Here is a 22723-nt window from a genome sequence, read left to right on the forward strand (position 1 = left end):
GCTCCTATCCTGAAAGCTCCAGACTTGGCTAAACCTTTCTTTATGGAAGTGGATGCGAGCCAGGTGGGAGCAGGAGCTGTTCTTTTGCAAAATGATGAGAATGGTTTGGTTCATCCTGTTGCTTATTTCTCAAAAAAGTTCAGCCCTTGTCAGACCCGTTATTCAACCGTAGAGAAGGAAACCTTGGCATTACTGATGGCATTACAACATTTCCATGTTTATGTAGGTTCTGGTGACAAGCCCCTCACGGTTTATACAGACCATAACCCATTAACGTTTTTGGCCAGGATGTTTAATCACAACCAGCGATTGATGAGGTGGGCTCTATTGTTACAGGAGTTTCATCTGGTGATTAAGCATAAGAAGGGAACAGAGAATGTAATGGCTGACTGTTTGTCACGTGTTGCAGAAGTGGATGAAGGAAAGATAGAGTAGAGTAGAGTTCTGGAAAGTTTATTGTAAACAACAAACTTGTTTTGTTGTTGGGGGGTGTCACGTTCCCCACTCATGTGTGGCCGTAAATGTGCTGTTTTCTTTTTATTATTATTATTGTGTTTGTTTAAAATGGCGCATTTAAGTTCTAAACAGTTAAGGACACACCGGCGCAAGACATCGCTGGAGGGTGGCGTCCCCGTTGCTGTGGAGACGTGCCGGGATTCCCTCGCTGCGGACGTTCTCTCCGATGACGTCACGGGGAAATCTCCGCTCCGAATTGCTGCAGTCACACCTGCAGCTCATCTTGGACTGAGTGTGTTTGTTCCCGAGAGGGGATAAAAGGAACGCTGGATACACGCCCGGGGAGCTACTCCTAACCCATGAGTAGTCTCCATTTCTGCTCTGTTCTGAACACCCTGACTTTAGAATACAATTGTGCGCGCGTTTAGAGGAAAGCCTCTGCATGGTATTCTGTTTAAGCTTGAGTCAGTGGTTTGTAGCCAATTGCTTCACTCTAGTATATGTGCCTGGACAGAAAACTAAGTATTCTCTGTTCTTTAAAAGGTTCTTTTGTTTGGCTTCAGAGAGCCGTTTGGGTTACAGAAACTCTTACCAGCCCAAGTAACTATTTCATTTTAAAAGCTACCTGAGACCTGTTGATTAGTCTGTTTTCCAGCTTTTAATTAAAAGCTGTGATTTTTCTTTATTAACTGTTTATTTGACTCAGGCGTTTTCTTTGTTGGGCTGTGTCTAGTAGATTGTGTTAGAACCTCCAGCCCCAAGAACATGTGTAAGTTGTGTAACAAAAATAAGGTGTGTTTTGATTAAATAAGGAACATATTTTTATACCCAGGTTTCTTTCTCATCTGTTCTCATCTTTTCTCTGTCCTCTTAGCTTCAAAAAGGGGTAAAGCATAAGTAAAAACCTAACAAGTATGTGTCCTGAAAATGTATAAATATCCTTAAAAATGTATAAATAATATCATACTATAAGTAACTGTCCTAAAAATGTATAAATAATATCATACTATATTATGTGTCCAGAAAATGTATAAATAATATCATACTATAAATATCTGTCCTTAAAAAATTATAAATAATAACATACTATAAGTAACCGTTCTAAAAATGTATAAATAATATCATACTATAGTATGTGTCCAGAAAATGTATAAATAATATCATACTATAAATATCTGTCCTTAAAAAATTATAAATAATAACACACTATAAGTAACTGTTCTAAAAATTTATAAATAAGATTATACTATATGTCACGGTCCTAAAAATGTATAAATAATATCATACTATAGTATGTGTCCAGAAAATGTATAAATAATATCATACTATAAATATCTGTCCTTAAAAATTTATAATTAATATCATACTATAATTAACTGTCCTAAAAATGTATAAATAATATCATACTATAGTATCTGTCTTAAAAATGTATAAATAATATCATACTATAGTATGTGTCCTAAAAATGTATAAATAGTATCATACTATAGTATCTGTCCTAAAAATGTATAGATAATATACTACTATAGTATGTGTCCAGAAAATGTATAAATAATATCATACTATAAATATCTGTCCTTAAAAATTTATGATTAATATCATACTATAAGTAACTGTCCTAAAATGTATAAATAATATCATACTATAGTATCTGTCTTAAAAATGTATAAATAATATCATACTATAGTATGTGTCCTAAAAATGTATAAATAGTATCATAATATAGTATCTGTCCAAAAAATGTATAGATAACATACTAGTATAGTATGTGTCCTGAAAATGTATAAATAATATTATACTATAGTTTGTGTCCTGAAAATGTATAAATATCCTTAAAAATGTTTAAATAATATCATACTATAAGTAACTGTGCTAAAAATGGATAAATAATATCATACTATAGTATCTGTCTTAAAAATGTATAAATAATATCATACTATAGTATGTGTCCTAAAAATGTAAAAATAAAATCATACTATAGTATCACACCTAAAAATGTATAGATAATATACTACTATAGTATGTGTCCTGAAAATGTAAAAATATCCTTAAAAATGTATAAATAATATCATACTATAAGTAACTGTGCTAAAAATGTATAAATAATACCATACTATAATATGCGTCCAGAAAATGTATAAATAATATCATACTATAAATATCTGTCCTTAAAAATTTATAAATAATATCATACTATAAGTAACTGTCCTAAAATTGTATAAATAATATCATACTATAGTATCAGTCTTAAAAATGTATAAATAATATCATACTATAGTATGTGTCCTAAAAATGTATAAATAATATCATACTATAGTATGTGGCCTGAAAATGTATAAATAATATCATACTATAGTATGTGTCCTGAAAATTTATAAATAATATCATACTATAGTATCTGTCCTGAAAATGTATAAATATCCTTAAAAATGTATAAATAATATTATACTATAAGTAACTGTCCTCAAAATGTATAAATAATATCATACTATAGTATGTGTCCAGAAAATGTATAAATAATACCATACTATAAATATCTGTCCTTAAAAATTTACAAATAATATCATACTGTAAGTAACTGTCCTAAAAATGTATAAATAATATCATACTATAGTATGTGGCCTGAAATGTATAAATAATATCATACTATAGTATGTGTCCTGAAAATGTATAAATAATATCATACTATAGTATGTGGCCTGAAAATGTATAAATAATATCATACTATAGTATGTGTCCTGAAAATTTATAAATAATATCATACTATAGTATCTGTCCTGAAAATGTATAAATATCCTTAAAAATGTATAAATAATATTATACTATAAGTAACTGTCCAAAAAATGTATAATTAATATCATACTATAGTATGTGTCCTAAAAATGTATAAATAGTATCATACTATAGTATCTGTCCTAAAAATGTATAAATAATATCATACTATAGTATGTGTCCTGAAAATGTATAAATAATATCATACTATAGTATGTGTCCTGAAAATGTATAAATAATATCAGACTATAGTAGTTCTCCTGAAAATGTATAAATAATACCATACTCTAGTATGTGTCCTGAAAATGTATAAATAATATTAGACTATAGTAGTTCTCCTGAAAATGTATAAATAATATCATACTATAAGTAACAGTCCTAAAAATTTATAAATAATATCATACTATAGTATCTGTCTTAAAAATGTATAAATAATATCATACTATAGTATGTGTTCTGAAAATGTATAAATAATATCATACTATGAGTAACTGTCCTAAAAATGTATAAATAATATCATACTATAGTATGTGGCCTGAAAATGTATAAATAATATCATACTATAGTATGTGTCCTGAAAATGTATAAATAATATCAGACTATAGTAGTTCTCCTGAAAATGTATAAATAATACCATACTATAGTATGTGTCCTGAAAATGTTTAAATAATATCAGACTATAGTAGTTCTCCTGAAAATGTATAAATAATATCATACTATAAGTAACAGTCCTAAAAATTTATAAATAATATCATACTATAGTATCTGTCTTAAAAATGTATAAATAATATCATACTATAGTATGTGTTCTGAAAATGTATAAATAATATCATACTATGAGTAACTGTTCTAAAAATGTATAAATAATATCATACTATAGTATGTGGCCTGAAAATGTATAAATAATATCATACTATAGTATGTGTCCTGAAAATGTATAAATAATATCAGACTATAGTAGTTCTCCTGAAAATGTATAAATAATACCATACTATAGTATGTGTCCTGAAAATGTTTAAATAATATCAGACTATAGTAGTTCTCCTGAAAATGTATAAATAATATCATACTATAAGTAACAGTCCTAAAAATTTATAAATAATATCATACTATAGTATCTGTCTTAAAAATGTATTAATAATATCATACTATAGTATGTGTCCTGCAAATTTATGAATAATATCATACTATAGTATCTGTCCTGAAAATGTATAAATAATATCATACTATAGTATGTGTCCTGGAAATGTATTAATATCCTTAAAAATGTACAAATAATAACATACTATAAGTAACTGATCTGAAAATGTATAAATAATATCATACTATAGGATGTGTCCTGAAATTGTATAAATAATATCATGCTATAAGTATCTGTCCTTAAAAATGTAAAAATAATATCATACTCTAAGTAACTGTCCTAAAAATGTATAAATAATATCATACTATAGTATGTGGCCTGAAATGTTTAAATAATATCATACTATAGTATGTGTCCTAAAAATGTATAAATAATATCATACTATGAGTAATTGTCCTAAAAATGTATAAATAATATCATACTATAGTATGTGGCCTGAAAATGTAAAAATATTATCATACTATAGTATGTGTCCTGAAAATGTATAAATAATATCATATTATAGTATGTGTCCTGAAAATGTATAAGTAATATCATACTATAGTATGTGTCCTGAAAATGTATAAATAATATCATACTATAGTATGTGGCCTGAAAATGTATAAATATTATCATACTATAGTATGTGTCCTGGAATTGTATTAATATCCTTAAAAATGTATAAATAATAACAAATTATAAGTAACTGTTCTAAAAATGTATAAATAATATCATACCATAGGATGTGTCCTGAAATTGTATAAATAATATCATACTATAGTATCTGTCCTAAAAATGTATAAATAATATCATACTATAGTATGTGTCCTGAAAATGTATAAATAATATCAGACTATAGTAGTTCTCCTGAAAATGTATAAATAATATCATACTATAGTATGTGTCCTAAAAATGTATAAATAATATCATACTATGAGTAATTGTCCTAAAAATGTATAAATAATATCATACTATAGTATGTGGCCTGAAAATGTATAAATATTATCATACTATAGTATGTGTCCTAAAAATGTATAAATAGTATCATACTATAGAATATGTCCTAAAAATGTATAGATAATAAACTACTATAGTATGTGTCCTGAAAATGTATAAATAATATCATACTATAGTATGTGTCCTGAAAATGTATAAATATCCTTAAAAATGTATAAATAATATCATACTATAAGTAACTGTCCTAAAAATGTATAAATAATATCACACTATAGTATGTGTCCAGAAAATGTATAAATAATATCATACTATGAATATCTGTCCTTAAAAATTTTTAAATAATAACATACTATAAGTAACTGTTCTAAAAATGTATAAATAATGTCATACTATAGTATGTGTCCAGAAAATGTATAAATAATATCATACTATAAATATCTGTCCTTAAAAAATTATAAATAATAACATACTATAAGTAACTGTTCTAAAAATGTATAAATAATATTATACTATAAGTAACTGTCCTAAAAATGTATAAATAATATCATACTATAGTATGTGTCCAGAAAATATATAAATAATATCATACTATAAATATCTGTCCTTACAAATTTATAAATAATATCATACAATAAGTAACTGTCCTAAAAATTTATAAATAATATCATACTATAGTATCTGTCTTAAAAATGTATAAATAATATCATACTATAGTATGTGTCCTAAAAATGTATAAATAGTGTCATACTATAGTATCTGTCCTAAAAATGTATAGATAATATACTACTATAGTATGTGTCCTGAAAATGTATAAATAATATCATACTATAGTATGTGTCCTGAAAATGAATAAATATCCTTAAAAATGTATAAATAATATAATACTATAAGTAACTGTGCTAAAAATGTATAAATAATATCATACTATAGTATCTGTCTTAAAAATGTATAAATAATATCATACTATAGTATGTGTCCTAAAAATGTATAAATAGTATCATACTATAGTATCTGTCCTAAAAATTTATAGATAATATACTATTATAGTATGTGTCCTGAAAATGTATAAATAGTATCATACTATAGTATGTGTCCTGAAAATGTATAAATATCCTTAAAAAATTATAAATAATATCATACTATAAGTAACTGTGCTAAAAATGTATAAATAATATCATACTATAGTATGCGTCCAGAAAATGTATAAATAATATCATACTATAAATATCTGTCCTTAAAAATTTATACATACTATCATACTATAAGTAACTGTCCTAAAAATGTATAAATAATATCATACTATAGTATCTGTCTTAAAAATGTATAAATAATATCATACTATAGTATGTGTCCTGAAAATTTATAAATAATATCATGCTATAGTATCTGTCCTGAAAATGTATAAATATCCTTAAAAATGTATAAATAATATTATACTATAAGTAACTGTCCTAAAAATGTATAAATAATATCATACTATAGTATGTGTCCAGAAAATGTATAAATAATATCATACTATATTATGTGTCCTAAAAATGTATAAATAATATCATACTATAGTATGTGGCCTGAAAATGTGTAAATAATATCATACCATAGTATGTGTCCTGAAAATTTATAAATAATATCATAATATAGTATGTGTCCTGAAAATTTATAAATAATATCATACTATAGTATCTGTCCTGAAAATGTATAAATATCCTTATAAATGTATAAATAATATTATACTATAAGTAACTGTCCTAAAAATGTATAAATAATATCATACAAAGTATGTGTCCTAAATATGTATAAATAGTATCATACTATAGTATCTGTCCTAAAAATGTATAAATCATATCATACTATAGTATGTGTCCTGAAAATGTATAAATAATATCAGACTATAGTAGTTCTCCTGAAAATGTATACATAATACCATACTATAGTATGTGTCCTGAAAATGTATAAATAATATCAGACTATAGTAGTTCTCCTGAAAATGTATAAATAATATCATACTATAAGTAACAGTCCTAAAAATGTATAAATAATATCATACTATAGTATCTGTCTTAAAAATGTATAAATAATATCATACTATAGTATGTGTCCAAAAATGTATAAATAATATCATACTATAGTATGTGTCCTGAAAATTTATAAATAATATCATACTATAGTATCTGTCCTGAATATGTATAAATATCCTTAAAAATGTATAAATAATATTATACTATAAGTATCTGTCCTAAAAATGTATAAATGATATCATACAATTATATGTGTCCTAAAAATGTATAAATAGTATCATACTATAGTATCTGTCCTAAAAATGTATAAATAATATCATACTATAGTATGTGTCCTGAAAATGTATAAATAATATCATACTATAGTATGTGTCCTGAAAATGTATAAAAAATATCATACTATAGTATGTGTCCTGAAAATGTATAAATAATATCATACTATAGTATGTGTCCTGAAAATGTATAAATAATATCATACTATAGTATGTTTCCTGAAAATGTATAAATAATATCATACTATAGTATGTGTCCTGAAAATGTATAAATAATATCATATTATAGTATGTGTCCTGAAAATGTATAAATAATATCATACTGTAAGTATCTGTCCTTAAAAATGTATGAATAATATCATACTATAAGTAACTCTCCTAAAAATGTATAAATATTATCATACTATAGTATGTTTCCTCAAAATGTATAAATAATATCATACCATAATATGTGCCCTAAAAATGTATAAATAATATCATACTATAGTATGTGTCCTGAAAATGTATAAATATCCTTAAAAATGTATAAATAATATCATACTATGAGTAACTGTCCTAAAAATGTATAAATAATATCATACTATAGTATGTGGCCTGAAAATGTATAGATATTATCATACTATAGTATGTGTCCTGAAAATTTATGAATAATATCATACTATAGTATCCGTCCTGAAAATGTATAAATAATATCATACTATAGTATGTGTCCTGAAATTGTATAAATAATATCATGCTATAAGTATCTGTCCTTATAAATGTAAAAATAATATCATACTATAAGTAAATGTCCTAAAAATGTATAAATAATATCATACTATAGTATCTGTCCTGAAAATGTATAAATAATATCATACTAAATTATGTGTCCTGAAAATGTATAAATATCCTTAAAAATGTATAAATAATATCATACTATAAGTAACTGTCCTAAAATGTATAAATAATATCATTCTATAGTATGTGTCCTGAAAATGTATAAATAATATCATACTATAAATATCTGTCCTTTAAAATTTATAAATAATATCATACTATAAGTAACTGTGCTAAAATGTATAAATAATATCATACTATAGTATGTGTCCAGAAAATGTATAAATAATATCATACTATAGTATGTGTCCTGAAAATTTATAAATAATATGATACTATAGTATCTGTCCTGAAAATGTATAAATATCCTTAAAAATGTTTAAATAATATTATACTATAAGTAACTGTCCTAAAAATGTATAAATAATATCATACAATAGTATGTGTCCAGGAAATGTATAAATAATATCATACTATAAATATCTGTCCTTAAAAAATTATAAATAATAACATACTATAAGTAATTGTTCTAAAAATGTATAAATAATATCATACTATAGGATTTTACCTGAATTTGTATAAATAATATCATGCTATAAGTATCTGTCCTTAAAAATGTAAAAATAATATCATACTATAAGTAACTGTCCTAAAAATGTATAACTAATATCATACTATAGTATGTGGCCTGAAATGTATAAATAATATCATACTATAGAATGTGTCCTGAAAAGTATAAATAATATCATACTATAGTATCTGTGCTGAAAATGTATAAATAATATCATACTATAGTATGTGTCCTGAAAATGTATAAATATCCTTAAAAATGTATAAATAATATCATACTATAAGTAACTGTCCAAAAATGTATAAATAATATCATACTATAGTATGTGTCCTAAAAATGTATAAATAATATCATACTATAAATATCTGTCCTTAAAAATTTATAAATAATATCATACTATAAGTAACTGTGCTAAAAATGTATAAATAATATCATACTATAGTATATGTCCAGAAAATGTATAAATAATATCATACTATAAATATCTGTCCTTAAAAAGTTATAAATAATATCATACTGTAAGTAACTGTCCTAAAAATGTATAAATAATATCATACTATAGTATCTGTCTTAAAAATGTACAAATAATTTCATACTATAGTATGTGTCCTAAAAATGTATAAATAATATCCTACTATAGTATCTGTCCTGAAAATGTATAAATATCCTTAAAAATGTATAAATAATATCATACTATAGTATCTGTCTTAAAAATGTATAAATAATATCATACTATAGTATGTGTCCTAAAAATGTATAAATAGTATCATACTATAGTATCTTTCCTAAAAATGTATAAATAATATCATACTATAGTATGTGTCCTGAAAATGTATAAATAATATCATACTATAGTATGCGTCCAAAAAATGTATAAATAATATCATACATTAAATATCTGTCCTTAAAATTTTATAAATAATATCATACTATAGTATGTGGCCTGAAAATGTATAAATAATATCATACTATAGTATCTGTCTTAAAAATGTATAAATAATAACATACTACAGTATGTGTCTTAAAAGTGGCCTGAAAATGTATAAAAAATATCATACTATAGTATGTGTCCTATCTGTCCTGAAAATGTATAAATATCCTTAAAAATGTATAAATAATATTATAATATAAGTAACGGTCCTAAAAATGTATAAATAATATCATTCTATAGTATGTGTCCAGAACATGTATAAATAATATCATACTATAAATATCTGTCCTTAAAAATTTACAAATAATATCATACTATAAGTAACTGTCCTAAAAATGTATAAATAATATCATACTATAGTATCTGTCTTTAAAATGTATAACTAATATCATACTATAGTATGTGTCCTAAAAATGTATAAATAATATCATACTATAGTATGTGGCCTGAAAATGTATAAATATCCTTTAAAATGTATAAATAATATCATACTATAAGTAACTGTCCTAAAATGTATAAATATTATCATACTATAGTATCTGTCTTTAAAATGTATAAACAATATCATACTATAAATATCTGTCCTTAAAAAGTTATAAATAATATCATACTGTAAGTAACTGTCCTAAAAATGTATGAATAATATTATACTATAAGTAACGGTCCTAAAAATGTATAAATAATATACTATAGTATGTGTCCAGAAAATGTATAAATAATATCATACTATAAATATATGTCCTTAAAAATTTACAAATAATATCATACTATAGTATGTGTCCTAAAAATGTATAAATAGTATCATACTATAGTATCTGTCCTAAAAATGTATAAATAATATCATACTATAGTATTTGTCCTAAAAATGTATGAATAATATCATACTATAGTATGTGTCCTGAAAATGTATAAATATCAGACTATAGTAGTTCTCCTGAAAATGTATAAATAATATCATACTATAAGTAACAGTCCTAAAAATGTATAAATAATATCATACTATAGTATCTGTCTTAAAAATGTATAAATAATATCATACTATAGTATGTGTCCTAAAAATGTATAAATAATATCATACTATAGTATGTGGCCTGAAAATGTATAAATAATATCATACTATAGTATCTGTCCTGAAAATTTATAAATAATATCATACTATAGTATCTGTCCTGAAAATGTATAAATATCCTTAAAAATGTATAAATAAAATTATACTATAAGTCTCTGTCCTAAAAATGTATAAATAGTATCATACTATAGTATGTGTCCTAAACATGTATAAATAGTACCATACTATAGTATCTGTCCTAAAAATGTATAAATAATATCATACTATAGTATGTGTCCTGAAAATATATAAATAATATCATACTATAGTATGTGTCCTGAAAATGTATAAATAATATCAGACTATAGTAGTTCTCCTGAAAATGTATAAATAATACCATACTATAGGTATCTGTCTTTAAAAATGTTTAAATAATATCATAATAAAAGTAACTGTCCTAAAAATGTATAAATAATATCATACTATAGTATGTCTCCTGAAAATGTGTAAAAATATCATATTATAGTATGTGTCCTGGAAATGTATAAATAATATCATACTATAGTATCTGTCCTAAAAATGTATAGATAATATACTACTATAGTATTTGTCCTGAAAATGTAGAAATAATATCATACTATAGTATGTGTCCTGAAAATGTATAAATATCCTTAAAAATGTATAAATAATATAATACTATAAGTAACTGTGCTAAAAATGTATAAATAATATCATACTATAGTATCTGTCTTAAAAATGTATAAATAATATCATACTATAGTATGTGTCCTAAAAATGTATAAATAGTATCATACTATAGTATCTGTCCTAAAAATTTATAGATAATATACTACTATAGTATGTGTCCTGAAAATGTATAAATAGTATCATACTATAGTATGTGTCCTGAAAATGTATAAATATCCTTAAAAAATTATAAATAATATCATACTATAAGTAACTGTGCTAAAAATGTATAAATAATATCATACTATAGTATGCGTCCAGAAAATGTATAAATAATATCATACTATAAATATCTGTCCTTAAAAATTTATACAAAATATCATACTATAAGTAACTGTCCTAAAAATGTATAAATAATATCATACTATAGTATCTGTCTTAAAAATGTATAAATAATATCATACTATAGTATGTGTCCTAAAAATGTGTAAATAATATCATACTATAGATTGTGGCCTGAAAATGTATAAATAATATCATACTATAGTATGTGTCCTGAAAATTTATAAATAATATCATGCTATAGTATCTGTCCTGAAAATAAGTAACTGTCCTAAAAATGTATAAATAATATTATACTATAGTATCTGTCTTAAAAATGTATAAATAATATCATACTATAGTATGTGTCCTAAAAATGTGTAAATAATATCTAAATATAGATTGTTTCCCTGAAAATGTATAAATAATATCTTACTATAGTATGTGTCCTGAAAATTTATAAATAATATCATGCTATAGTATCTGTCCTGAAAATGTATAAATTTCCTTAAAAATGTATAAATAATATTTTACTATAAGTAACTGTCCTAAAAATGTATAAATAATATCATACTATAGTATGTGTCCAGAAAATGTATAAATAATACCATACTATAAATATCTGTCCTTAAAAATTTACAAATAAAATCATACTATAAGTAACTGTCCTAAAAATGTATAAATAATATCATACTATAGTATTTGTCTTAAAAATGTATAAATAATATCATACTATATTATGTGTCCTAAAAATGTATAAATAATATCATACTATAGTATGTGGCCTGAAAATGTATAAATAATATCATACTATAGTATGTGTCCTGAAAATTTATAAATAATATCATAATATAGTATCTGTCCTGAAAATGTATAAATATCCTTATAAATGTATAAATAATATTATACTATAAGTAACTGTCCTAAAAATGTATAAATAATATCATACAAAGTATGTGTCCTAAATATGTATAAATAGTATCATACTATAGTATCTGTCCTAAAAATGTATAAATAATATCATACTATAGTATGTGTCCTGAAAATGTATAAATAATATCAGACTATAGTATGTGGCCTGAAAATGTATAAATAATATCATACCATGATATGTGCCCTAAAAATGTATAAATAATATCATACTATAGTATGTGTCCTGAAAATGTATAAATATCCTTAAAAATGTATAAATAATATCATACTATGAGTAACTGTCCTAAAAATGTATAAATAGTATCATACTATAGTATGTGGCCTGAAAATGTATAGATATTATCATACTATAGTATGTGTCCTGAAAATTTATGAATAATATCATACTATAGTATCCGTCCTGAAAATGTATAAATAATATCATACTATAGTATGTGTCCTGAAAATGTATTAATATCCTTAAAAATGTATAAATAATAACATACTATAAGTAACTGTTCTAAAAATGTATAAATAATATCATACTATAGAATGTGTCCTGAAATTGTATAAATAATATCATGCTATAAGTATCTGTCCTTATAAATGTAAAAATAATATCATACTATAAGTAAATGTCCTAAAAATGTATAAATAATATCATACTATAGTATCTGTCCTGAAAATGTATAAATAATATCATACTAAATTATGTGTCCTGAAAATGTATAAATATCCTTAAAAATGTATAAATAATATCATACTATAAGTAACTGTGCTAAAATGTATAAATAATATCATACAATAGTATGTGTCCAGGAAATGTATAAATAATATCATACTATAAATATCTGTCCTTAAAAAATTATAAATAATAACATACTATAAGTAATTGTTCTAAAAATGTATAAATAATATCATACTATAGGATTTTACCTGAATTTGTATAAATAATATCATGCTATAAGTATCTGTCCTTAAAAATGTAAAAATAATATCATACTATAAGTAACTGTCCTAAAAATGTATAACTAATATCATACTATAGTATGTGGCCTGAAATGTATAAATAATATCATACTATAGAATGTGTCCTGAAAAGTATAAATAATATCATACTATAGTATCTGTGCTGAAAATGTATAAATAATATCATACTATAGTATGTGTCCTGAAAATGTATAAATATCCTTAAAAATGTATAAATAATATCATACTATAAGTAACTGTCCTAAAATGTATAAATAATATCATACTATAGTATGTGTCCTAAAAATGTATAAATAATATCATACTATAAATATCTGTCCTTAAAAATTTATAAATAATATCATACTATAAGTAACTGTGCTAAAAATGTATAAATAATATCATACTATAGTATATGTCCAGAAAATGTATAAATAATATCATACTATAAATATCTGTCCTTAAAAAGTTATAAATAATATCATACTGTAAGTAACTGTCCTAAAAATGTATAAATAATATCATACTATAGTATCTGTCTTAAAAATGTACAAATAATTTCATACTATAGTATGTGTCCTAAAAATGTATAAATAATATCCTACTATAGTATCTGTCCTGAAAATGTATAAATATCCTTAAAAATGTATAAATAATATCATACTATAGTATCTGTCTTAAAAATGTATAAATAATATCGTACTATAGTATGTGTCCTAAAAATGTATAAATAGTATCATACTATAGTATCTTTCCTAAAAATGTATAAATAATATCATACTATAGTATGTGTCCTGAAAATGTATAAATAATATCATACTATAGTATGCGTCCAAAAAATGTATAAATAATATCATACATTAAATATCTGTCCTTAAAATTTTATAAATAATATCATACTATAGTATGTGGCCTGAAAATGTATAAATAATATCATACTATAGTATCTGTCTTAAAAATGTATAAATAATAACATACTACAGTATGTGTCTTAAAAGTGGCCTGAAAATGTATAAAAAATATCATACTATAGTATGTGTCCTATCTGTCCTGAAAATGTATAAATATCCTTAAAAATGTATAAATAATATTATAATATAAGTAACGGTCCTAAAAATGTATAAATAATATCATTCTATAGTATGTGTCCAGAACATGTATAAATAATATCATACTATAAATATCTGTCCTTAAAAATTTACAAATAATATCATACTATAAGTAACTGTCCTAAAAATGTATAAATAATATCATACTATAGTATCTGTCTTTAAAATGTATAACTAATATCATACTATAGTATGTGTCCTAAAAATGTATAAATAATATCATACTATAGTATGTGGCCTGAAAATGTATAAATATCCTTTAAAATGTATAAATAATATCATACTATAAGTAACTGTCCTAAAATGTATAAATATTATCATACTATAGTATCTGTCTTTAAAATGTATAAACAATATCATACTATAAATATCTGTCCTTAAAAAGTTATAAATAATATCATACTGTAAGTAACTGTCCTAAAAATGTATGAATAATATTATACTATAAGTAACGGTCCTAAAAATGTATAAATAATATAATATAGTATGTGTCCAGAAAATGTATAAATAATATCATACTATAAATATATGTCCTTAAAAATTTACAAATAATATCATACTATAGTATGTGTCCTAAAAATGTATAAATAGTATCATACTATAGTATCTGTCCTAAAAATGTATAAATAATATCATACTATAGTATTTGTCCTAAAAATGTATGAATAATATCATACTATAGTATGTGTCCTGAAAATGTATAAATATCAGACTATAGTAGTTCTCCTGAAAATGTATAAATAATATCATACTATAAGTAACAGTCCTAAAAATGTATAAATAATATCATACTATAGTATCTGTCTTAAAAATGTATAAATAATATCATACTATAGTATGTGTCCTAAAAATGTATAAATAATATCATACTATAGTATGTGGCCTGAAAATGTATAAATAATATCATACTATAGTATCTGTCCTGAAAATTTATAAATAATATCATACTATAGTATCTGTCCTGAAAATGTATAAATATCCTTAAAAATGTATAAATAAAATTATACTATAAGTCTCTGTCCTAAAAATGTATAAATAGTATCATACTATAGTATGTGTCCTAAACATGTATAAATAGTACCATACTATAGTATCTGTCCTAAAAATGTATAAATAATATCATACTATAGTATGTGTCCTGAAAATATATAAATAATATCATACTATAGTATGTGTCCTGAAAATGTATAAATAATATCAGACTATAGTAGTTCTCCTGAAAATGTATAAATAATACCATACTATAGGTATCTGTCTTTAAAAATGTTTAAATAATATCATAATAAAAGTAACTGTCCTAAAAATGTATAAATAATATCATACTATAGTATGTCTCCTGAAAATGTGTAAAAATATCATATTATAGTATGTGTCCTGGAAATGTATAAATAATATCATACTATAGTATCTGTCCTAAAAATGTATAGATAATATACTACTATAGTATTTGTCCTGAAAATGTAGAAATAATATCATACTATAGTATGTGTCCTGAAAATGTATAAATATCCTTAAAAATGTATAAATAATATAATACTATAAGTAACTGTGCTAAAAATGTATAAATAATATCATACTATAGTATCTGTCTTAAAAATGTATAAATAATATCATACTATAGTATGTGTCCTAAAAATGTATAAATAGTATCATACTATAGTATCTGTCCTAAAAATTTATAGATAATATACTACTATAGTATGTGTCCTGAAAATGTATAAATAGTATCATACTATAGTATGTGTCCTGAAAATGTATAAATATCCTTAAAAAATTATAAATAATATCATACTATAAGTAACTGTGCTAAAAATGTATAAATAATATCATACTATAGTATGCGTCCAGAAAATGTATAAATAATATCATACTATAAATATCTGTCCTTAAAAATTTATACAAAATATCATACTATAAGTAACTGTCCTAAAAATGTATAAATAATATCATACTATAGTATCTGTCTTAAAAATGTATAAATAATATCATACTATAGTATGTGTCCTAAAAATGTGTAAATAATATCATACTATAGATTGTGGCCTGAAAATGTATAAATAATATCATACTATAGTATGTGTCCTGAAAATTTATAAATATCCTTAAAAATGTATAAATAAAATTATACTATAAGTCTCTGTCCTAAAAATGTATAAATAGTATCATACTATAGTATGTGTCCTAAACATGTATAAATAGTACCATACTATAGTATCTGTCCTAAAAATGTATAAATAATATCATACTATAGTATGTGTCCTGAAAATATATAAATAATATCATACTATAGTATGTGTCCTGAAAATGTATAAATAATATCAGACTATAGTAGTTCTCCTGAAAATGTATAAATAATACCATACAATAGGTATCTGTCTTTAAAAATGTTTAAATAATATCATAATAAAAGTAACTGTCCTAAAAATGTATAAATAATATCATACTATAGTATGTGTCCTGAAAATGTGTAAAAATATCATATTATAGTATGTGTCCTGGAAATGTATAAATAATGTCATACTATAGTATCTGTCCTAAAAATGTATAGATAATATACTACTATAGTATTTGTCCTGAAAATGTAGAAATAATATCATACTATAGTATGTGTCCTGAAAATGTATAAATATCCTTAAAAATGTATAAATAATATAATACTATAAGTAACTGTGCTAAAAATGTATAAATAATATCATACTATAGTATCTGTCTTAAAAATGTATAAATAATATCAAACTATAGTATGTGTCCTAAAAATGTATATATAGTATCATACTATAGTATCTGTCCTAAAAATTTATAGATAATATACTACTATAGAATGTGTCCTGAAAATGTATAAATAGTATCATACTATAGTATGTGTCCTGAAAATGTATAAATATCCTTAAAAAATTATAAATAATATCATACTATAAGTAACTGTGCTAAAAATGTATAAATAATATCATACTATAGTATGCGTCCAGAAAATGTATAAATAATATCATACTATAAATATCTGTCCTTAAAAATTTATACAAAATATCATACTATAAGTAACTGTCCTAAAAATGTATAAATAATATCATACTATAGTATCTGTCTTAAAAATGTATAAATAATATCATACTATAGTATGTGTCCTAAAAATGTGTAAATAATATCATACTATAGATTGTGGCCTGAAAATGTATAAATAATATCATACTATAGTATGTGTCCTGAAAATTTATAAATAATATCATGCTATAGTATCTGTCCTGAAAATAAGTAACTGTCCTAAAAATGTATAAATAATATTATACTATAGTATCTGTCTTAAAAATGTATAAATAATATCATACTATAGTATGTGTCCTAAAAATGTGTAAATAATATCTAAATATAGATTGTTTCCCTGAAAATGTATAAATAATATCTTACTATAGTATGTGTCCTGAAAATTTATAAATAATATCATGCTATAGTATCTGTCCTGAAAATGTATAAATTTCCTTAAAAATGTATAAATAATATTTTACTATAAGTAACTGTCCTAAAAATGTATAAATAATATCATACTATAGTATGTGTCCAGAAAATGTATAAATAATACCATACTATAAATATCTGTCCTTAAAAATTTACAAATAAAATCATACTATAAGTAACTGTCCTAAAAATGTATAAATATTATCATAATATAGTATTTGTCTTAAAAATGTATAAATAATATCATACTATATTATGTGTCCTAAAAATGTATAAATAATATCATACTATAGTATGTGGCCTGAAAATGTATAAATAATATCATACTATAGTATGTGTCCTGAAAATTTATAAATAATATCATAATATAGTATCTGTCCTGAAAATGTATAAATATCCTTATAAATGTATAAATAATATTATACTATAAGTAACTGTCCTAAAAATGTATAAATAATATCATACAAAGTATGTGTCCTAAATATGTATAAATAGTATCATACTATAGTATCTGTCCTAAAAATGTATAAATAATATCATACTATAGTATGTGTCCTGAAAATGTATAAATAATATCAGACTATAGTAGTTCTCCTAAAAATGTATAAATAATACCATACTATAGTATGTGTCCTGAAAATGTATAAATAATATCAGACTATAGTAGTTCTCCTGAAAATGTATAAATAATATCATACTATAAGTAACAGTCCTAAAAATGTATAAATAATATCATACTATAGTATCTGTCTTAAAAATGTATAAATAATATCATACTATAGTATGTGTCCTAAAAATGTATAAATAATATCATACTATAGTATGTGTCCTGAAAATTTATAAATAATGTCATACTATAGTATCTGTCCTGAAAATGTATAAATATCCTTAAAAATGTATTAATAATATTATACTATAAGTATCTGTCCTAAAAATGTATAAATGATATCATACTATAGTATGTGTCCTAAAAATGTATAAATAGTATCATACTATAGTATCTATCCTAAAAATGTATAAATAATATCATACTATAGTATGTGTCCTGAAAATGTATAAATAATATCATACTATAGTATGTGTCCTGAAAATGTATAAATAATATCAGACTATAGTAGTTCTACTGAAAATGTATAAATAATACCATACTATAAGTATCTATCTTTGAAAATGTTTAAATAATATCATAATAAAAGTAACTGTCCTAAAAATGTATAAATAATATCATACTATAGTATGTGTCCTGAAAATGTATAAAAAATATCGTACTATAGTATGTGTCCTGAAAATGTATAAATAATATCATACTACAGTATGTTTCCTGAAAATGTATAAATAATATCATACTATAGTATGTGTCCTGAAAATGTATAAATAATATCATACTACAGTATGTTTCCTGAAAATGTATAAATAATATCATACTATAGTATGTGTCCTGAAAATGTATAAATAATATCATATTATAGTATGTGTCCTGAAAATGTATAAATAATATCATACTGTAAGTATCTGTCCTTAAAAATGTATGAATAGTATCATACTATAAGTAACTCTCCTAAAAATGTATAAATATTATCATACTATAGTATGTTTCCTCAAAATGTATAAATAATATCATACCATAATATGTGCCCTAAAAATGTATAAATAATATCATACTATAGTATGTGTCCTGAAAATGTATAAATATCCTTAAAAATGTATAAATAATATCATACTATGAGTAACTGTCCTAAAAATGTATAAATAATATCATACTATAGTATGTGGCCTGAAAATGTATAAATATTATCATACTATAGTATGTGTCCTGAAAATTTATTAATAATATCATACTATAGTATCTGTCCTGAAAATGTATAAATAATATCATACTATAGTATGTGTCCTGAAAATGTATTAATATCCTTAAAAATGTATAAATAATAACATACTATAAGTAACTGTTCTAAAAATGTATAAATAATATCATACTATAGTATGTGTCCTGAAATTGTATAAATAATATCATGCTATAAGTATCTGTCCTTAAAAATGTAAAAATAATATCATACTATAAGTAAATGTCCTAAAAATGTATAAATAATATCATACTATAGTATCTGTCCTGAAAATGTATAAATAATATCATACTAAATTATGTGTCCTGAAAATGTATAAATATCCTTAAAAATGTATAAATAATATCATACTATAAGTAACTGTCCTAAAATGTATAAATAATATCATTCTATAGTATGTGTCCTGAAAATATATAAATAATATCATACTATAAATATCTGTCCTTAAAAATTTATAAATAATATCATACTATAAGTAACTGTGCTAAAATGTATAAATAATATCATACTATAGTATGTGTCCAGAAAATGTATAAATAATATCATACTATAAGTAACTGTCCTAAAAATGTATAAATAATTTCATACTATAGTATGTGTCCAAAAATGTATAAATAATATCATACTATAATATGTGGCCTGAAAATGTATAAATAATATCATACTATAGTATGTGTCCTGAAAATTTATAAATAATATGATACTATAGTATCTGTCCTGAAAATGTATAAATATCCTTAAAAATGTTTAAATAATATTATACTATAAGTAACTGTCCTAAAAATGTATAAATAATATCATACTATAGTATGTGTCCAGGAAATGTATAAATAATATCATACTATAAATATCTGTCCTTAAAAAATTATAAATAATAACATACTATAAGTAATTGTTCTAAAAATGTATAAATAATATCATACTATAGGATGTTACCTGAAATTGTATAAATAATATCATGCTATAAGTAACTGTCCTAAAAATGTATAAATAATATCATACTATAGTATGTTGCCTCAAATGTATAAATAATATACTATAGTATGTGTCCTGAAAAGTATAAATAATATCATACTATAGTATCTGTGCTGAAAATGTATAAATAATATCATACTATAGTATGTGTCCTGAAAATGTATAAATATCCTTAAAAATGTATAAATAATATCATACTATAAGTAACTGTCCTAAAATGTATAAATAATATCATACTGTAGTATGTGTCCTGAAAATGTATAAATAATATCATACTATAAATATCTGTCCTTAAAAATTTATAAATAATATCATACTATAAGTAACTGTGCTACAAATGTATAAAAATATCATACTATAGTATATGTCCAGAAAATGTATAAATAATATCATACTATAAATATCTGTCCTTAAAAAGTTATAAATAATATCATACTGTAAGTAACTGTCCTAAAAATGTATAAATAATATCATACTATAGTATCTGTCTTAAAAATGTATAAATAATATCATACTATAGTATGTGTCCTAAAAATGTATAAATAATATCCTACTATAGTATCTGTCCTGAAAATGTATACATATCCTTAAAAATGTATAAATAATATCATACTATAGTATCTGTCTTAAAAATGTATAAATAATATCATACTATAGTATGTGTCCTAAAAATGTATAAATAGTATCATACTATAGTATCTTTCCTAAAAATGTATAAATAATATCATACTATAGTATGTGTCCTGAAAATGTATAAATAATATAATACTATAGTATGCGTCCAGAAAATATATAAATAATATCATACATTAAATATCTGTCCTTAAAATTTTATAAATAATATCATACTATAGTATGTGGCCTGAAAATGTATAAATAATATCATACTATAGTATCTGTCTTAAAAATGTATAAATAATATCATACTATAGTATGTGTCTTAAAAGTGGCCTGAAAATGTATAAATAATATCATACTATAGTATGTGTCCTATCTGTCCTGAAAATGTATAAATATCCTTAAAAATGTATAAATAATATTATACTATAAGTAACGGTCCTAAAAATGTATAAATAATATCATTCTATAGTATGTGTCCAGAACATGTATAAATAATATCATACTATAAATATCTGTCCTTAAAAATTTACAAATAATATCATACTATAAGTAACTGTCCTAAAAATGTATAAATAATATCATACTATAGTATCTGTCTTTAAAATGTATAACTAATATCATACTATAGTATGTGTCCTAAAAATGTATAAATAATATCATACTATAGTATGTGGCCTGAAAATGTATAAATAATATCATACTATAGTATCTGTCCTGAAAATGTATAAATAATATCATCCTATAGTATGTGTCCTGAAAATGTATAAATATCCTTTAAAATGTATAAATATTATCATACTATAGTATCTGTCTTTAAAATGTATAAATAATATCATACTATAAATATCTGTCCTTAAAAAGTTATAAATAATAT

Source organism: Nothobranchius furzeri, chromosome 18 (genome assembly GCF_043380555.1).
Source record: "Nothobranchius furzeri strain GRZ-AD chromosome 18, NfurGRZ-RIMD1, whole genome shotgun sequence".
NCBI lineage: Eukaryota > Metazoa > Chordata > Actinopteri > Cyprinodontiformes > Nothobranchiidae > Nothobranchius > Nothobranchius furzeri.